Genomic DNA, 6,265 nt, shown 5'->3' on the forward strand with positions numbered 1-6,265 from the left:
GCGATATTGCAATTTGGCGCAAAAAATTGGGAAACACTGCACTAGACTCTTCAATCCGGTGCTCCAGCAAGGCTGAACTCCATAGACTAAAACGATAAGAATTTTTAAGAATAATGATTTTAAATTTAAATTTAAAACAAATCGAAACTAGCTGTACAAGAAAAAGGAATAAGAAAACACTTTTTGAATCATTAAAATGAATTTATCAATTTTTAAAGCAACAATATTCAAAATATCATTTTCTAGGTTTATTAGAGTATAGCAATTCAATTAAACTTAAATTTAAAACTAAAATGTTGAGATTGTTTGTATATGGGAGGACAAGGACGTATGTTACAATTTTCAGTGATTTTATTTAGGTATTAAGTTAAATAAATTGTCGAATGTGTTAGAATTAGTTTAACAAGTGTAGATATTTTGGAAACTGATTCTTACTTTATATTTAGGGAAGTTTAACTATTATTTCACGTAGAGTAGAATTTGACGAAGTGTTGATATGTGTGGTGTGGGATGGGGTTCTGTTAGTATATACTAGTATGTGTGTATTCCTGTAATGTTGGTATTTACGTCCAGCTAAAACCAATAATAAAACAATAAAACAATTTAACACTAAACACTGAACAATTACTAAATACTTTTCGTAGAATGCAAATTGTATGCATCATATTTCTTATATTCTTACTTGTTACATATATATATACTCCATTCTTTCATATATATATATTTATATATATATATATATATATATATTATATATATATATATATATATATATATATATATATATATATAATATATATATATATATGAATAAATAGATAGATAGAGATATGTATGTATGTATATATATATATATGTAAATATACAGACTTTCAAGCTAATGGAATTCGGTATGTACAAATATTTACTTATATTAAAAGGGATATATTACTTAACTAAGAAGCTGGAGGCAAAACAAAATAATAATGAATTTGAAAGTTAGGATTCATTATTATGAAAATATTATATCTTCCTAGTTTAATGAAAAGTCAAAAACTAATATATTAATTGTGTACATCTGAGAAAAAGAAATTCTCAATATTAGTTTACGAAAGTTATGCATATATATATATTATGTTTATGGAATAATGCTAGATATATGAAATAGCTGGAGATAGAGGCTGCCAAATACGAAGAAAAGCCGAAAGTATAATTATTCGTAAAGAAAAAAAATGCCGTGCTATAGATAGATATTTCAAGAGTTTGGAAACACTTAACTTTAAGAATTTAGTATTAATGGGTAGGAATGTATGCCAGACGTATAGTCTTTAAAATGTATCATGTGTGACATGAAATTTCTCTGTTGAATAGAAAATTGAATAGAAAGCCAGAAACTATAGAGTTGGTACTATTTGACTTAAAGGTGTAATATGTTATCTCCAGTCCATTGCTATGAAAATAAATAAGCTGAGTGTAGAGGCGGGAGGTGGGGACTAAAACTAGTAACAAGATGGAAGGATGTATGAGAATAAGTTATCAGAAATTCGTAAATTAAAGTATAAGATAACGATTTCACACAACCTGGTACACACGTGCACAAGCACACACATAGATACTCACACGGGCACACACAAACACTCACACACACAAACACTCGCACACAAACACATACTACATACATATGTATGTTTGTTTTTATACTCAGTTATAAAAGCAATCTTACATTAACCTGATGGGTTGCTCTATAATTTTGTAGATTACAAATTTATTATTCTTTAACGAAAATATCATTGACAGTGACTTCGGAGTTTCGGTCAATAAAACCAAAGTCGGAATGCAATCCGTCGATGGCTTTACTATCCGAAACTTTGAAGTGACAGTCAATAATATTCGCTTTTAATATACATGCGTGGATTTGTGGTAAGAAGCTTGCTTCCAACCACATGGTTCGGCGTTCAGTCCCATTGCGTAGCACCTTGGGCAAGTGTCTTCTGCTATAGTCTCGGGCCGATCAAAGCCTTGTGAATGGATTTGGTAGACGGAAACTGAAAGAAGCCTGTCACATATATGTGTGTTTCTGTATCTATGTGTGTGTATCTTTGTATTTGTGTTTGCCCTCCACCATCACCGCTTAGCAACCGTTGTTGGTGTGTTTACGTCCCCGTAACTTAGCGGTTCGGCAATAAGAGACCGATAGAATAACTACCAAGCTTCAATTTAAAGTAAGTTCTAGGGTCGATATATTCGATTAAAAACTTTCAAGGCGGTGCTCCTGTATGACCGAAGTCAAATGACTGAAACAAGTTAAAGAATGTATATATATATATATATATATATATATATTATATATATATATATAGAGAGAGAGAGAGAGAGAAAGGTAGATATAGATATATATATATATATATATATATTTATGATATATATATATATACATATATATATATAATATATATATTATATATATATATATACATATATATATATATTTATTGATATATATATATATATATATATATATATATATATATATATATATATAATATATATATATATATATATATATATATACATGTATATATATACAGATATATATACATACACATATATATATATATATGCATATATAGATACATATACATACAATATATTTATATATATATTTAATGTATGTACATACACGTTCATATACGTATATTTGTATGTGTGTGTGCGCGCCTATGTATGTGTGTGTGTGCTTATAGAAGGATATGTAAGTTGTAAGGTATTAGATAATAGCTGTAAATAAAGCAGAGCATATAGCATTGTCTCTGTGTTCCATTAACGAAATTCCCGCCCGTATCAACGATCTGCATATAAACAATCACACCTTCACAAAACCTTTTTATGTGTTTCGATAAGCTATTTCTATAACCTGGTCTCTACCTTGAGATAAGAATTTCATTGATAAACACTTCATGGAAATAATGTATATTTTCTAGCCAGTACCGTTTGACACCCATTCCATCCAGTCCAAATTATTCTTCGATTTGCCTTGGAATTCTATATTTTCAGGCTACGTCGTGCGTATATTTCTGTAATATTTCTTTTCTTATAACTGTTTTCTCTTCATTATTATTGTGTAAGAGTATTTTTTCACACAATATTTTCAGGCAGAAGCCTTTCATCTAAAACACTATAAAAAATTATTAAATGCCAGAGAAAAAATATATAATCTTGATCTCCAATTTAACGTGCCTATCGCTTTAGAACAAAGAAGACGGTGTGACTTACCTGGAAATCTTTCATAAGGATTTGTGGTGCATAAAAACACATGTAATTATACTGTTGACAGACGATAGTCGTCTGCTACGGCCACTGGAGGTCTCAGATCATGTAATTTCACCCTTCAGACTCTGTATTCTCCCAAGATTCTATGTGTCGTTGACGGGAGATTCGTCTTTTATCACGCTGCTGAACATCTATCACTGACTAACCCACAAGTTGAAATGATTCTGGCTGCGTAACAGACGGCTCTCGACCGTCAACGATGTAATTTGTGCATTTGTGCACCCCACGTCCTCGTGAGAGATCCTCTTAAGGTAAACAAGGGAGTATTTTGTGTTCAAACACCACCGTCATGCTAAGCTGAAGATCAAGATTACGTAAATAACACCATATTGATTCTGTACTTCTTTTGCTACGCTTCATAAACACTACGAATTTTATCTCACAAAGTCTCATCTCCAGAATGTTAAACTATATCTCAATAGCCATCAGGTGAATATCCATACTTTTGAATATCTTAAAATTCTCTTTGCCAATGTATAATACGATTATTCAATTTTACATATATTATAAAAGTAATCCGAAATAGCTTTTCTTACAAACGTCACAAGATTCAAATTTGTATCTTTTTCCCCAACAAATTTAAATAATCACATTCCTGTAACAGAAGAAAATATTCTCCTGCAGTGAATTCCATTAATATAAATATTCTTTTTTATATCAATATATTTTCACTTTTAGTCAATTTCTTTGACTCATCCAACACATCCATAGATTAACTTAACAATTTAGAGTGACAATATTTCATCTTAATTACATCTCTGAAATTTTTCTCGTCTAATTTATACTCTAATAATCTTCATATCTTTCATCTCCTTCAATTGTGATAATTCAGTTTCAAATTTTGGCACAAGACCACAAAGTTCGCAGTGGAAGGTTAAGTCAATTAGATCAACCCCAGTGTGCAACTGGTTCTTATTTTTCTCAGCCCCGAAAAGATGAAAGGGAAAACAGACCTGGGCGGAATTTGGACTTCGAACGTAAAAGACGGATGAAACTCCTCTAATGAATTTTGCGGCATTTCATCCGTCTTTTACGTTTCAAGTTCAAATTCCTAGTGGGCCACCTTTTTCGTTCATCCTCTCGGGTTTTCTAAAATGAACACCTGTTGACCACGGGGATCGATATAATCGACTTTTGACCCTGAGTCCTAAATTATTGGCGTTCTATCAGCATTTGAAACCAATACGGAAGTTAAATAACTACATTCAAATACAAATCATCTTAAGCTACACTTTTCATTCGAACTGCTTCCATATAATTTATTCATGTATATGTGATGTGTGGGAGTGTATTTAATAAACACTGTGTATAATTAATATTATGATGTTATGATTTTAAACTACTATAATTTTCACTTATTCCAAAACACTACCCTCTGCTTGTAAGTAATTTTTCTATCACCAGGATCACAGGAGCATTCTTCGTTAATTACCCCCCTATTACATCGACATTTCGCTTGCAGCCCCCATATAACTCCGCCGAAAATAAGGAATGAGCACAACCATACAATCAAATTATTCAGGAATTGAACAAAGTTGATAGGAAAGATAGCTTTAGAAGAGAGGAAAACGATTAAATTAAGAAAAATATCAATAACCCGAATTTAATCGTATTAAATGTAGATCGGTATCAAACATTAGGTCAGAATCTAATATACATATGCTTCAAATCAAAGCGTCGGCCGCTTACAATAAACAAATTAGAAATGAAAATGACAACGGAATAAATCCATTATGTTATGAACTTTAGCAGCTTACAGTTGTTTCTGCTATATGAAGCAATGCAAGAATAGGCTTATGTGATAACCATTAGCTTCATCAGAGCTTTAATCATGAAGTGCAACTTTTAAAATTGCATTTCATATTTGAAGTTCCGGTAATAGTATAGCATAATAAAGGCAATACACAAGCACCCTAACGGGTGCTTGTGTATTACTTCCTTACATACATGCACACAGAACACATGCATAAACACATACATACGTACGTTCCTACATAAATACATAAACACATAATACCGACCTACACACACACACACACACACACACACACACACACACAACACACACACACACACATATATATATATATATAACAAATGGAAGACAAGATGGAACATATGAGCATATATTGTTAATCACGACAATTGTTTCGACACATCTAGCACCGACTCCTTTTGTGGGACACTCAGCAACTGGTTCAGGAGTATCCGGTGGTGCAGAGATATCTCGTCGGGTGATAAGTAAATAAATAAATAAACTCGTTAAAATGACTGTTGCACAATGCAACTTTCTGTTTTGTAGAGAGAAAAAGAGGTAGACAGAGGAAAATTTTTCATATATATAGAAGATCTCCAAAATAAATTTGCAGAAGACAAAGAGAGAAACGAACACGTATATATAAATTTGTTATGTGAAGTGATATTCAGATGAAAAAATGGAATATAGTGAATATTTGAACAATGAACTCTAGGCCCGTAAGGTTTCGACTGAAAAGGAGAACAATGGAAGTACACTGTTGATTAGCTTTGCAGAATCATTTCGAAATATGATTTGAATTATTATTTAAATGTAAACTTATAACAAAGCATTATTTGTTGTTCAGAAAATATATTGACTTAAAGTTGTTTTTAAAACGCATTTAAATTATGTGAAAGGAGAACAAATGTAAAATAGTGTCAGATGACTTGTATTTTAATGAAGTTAAAATGACTAGAATCTTAAACTAAAAGCTAATTCGGCTGAACGCCCCAAGCCATGCAAACCTATTAGATTGGAAGGTAATGGCAGATATAAAGGTTTATCAAGGGAAAAAAACACATTAATATGAAGGAGTGCATTTCATGAGTTCTATGTTGATTTCTAGATATTTTCACTGAGAGCCACATTAACGTAGCAGCAGCAGCAACGGCAGTAGTAGTAGTAGTAGTAGTTGCAACAGCAGCAGCAGTAGCAGTA

This window comes from Octopus sinensis, linkage group LG9 (genome assembly GCF_006345805.1).
Source record: "Octopus sinensis linkage group LG9, ASM634580v1, whole genome shotgun sequence".
NCBI lineage: Eukaryota > Metazoa > Mollusca > Cephalopoda > Octopoda > Octopodidae > Octopus > Octopus sinensis.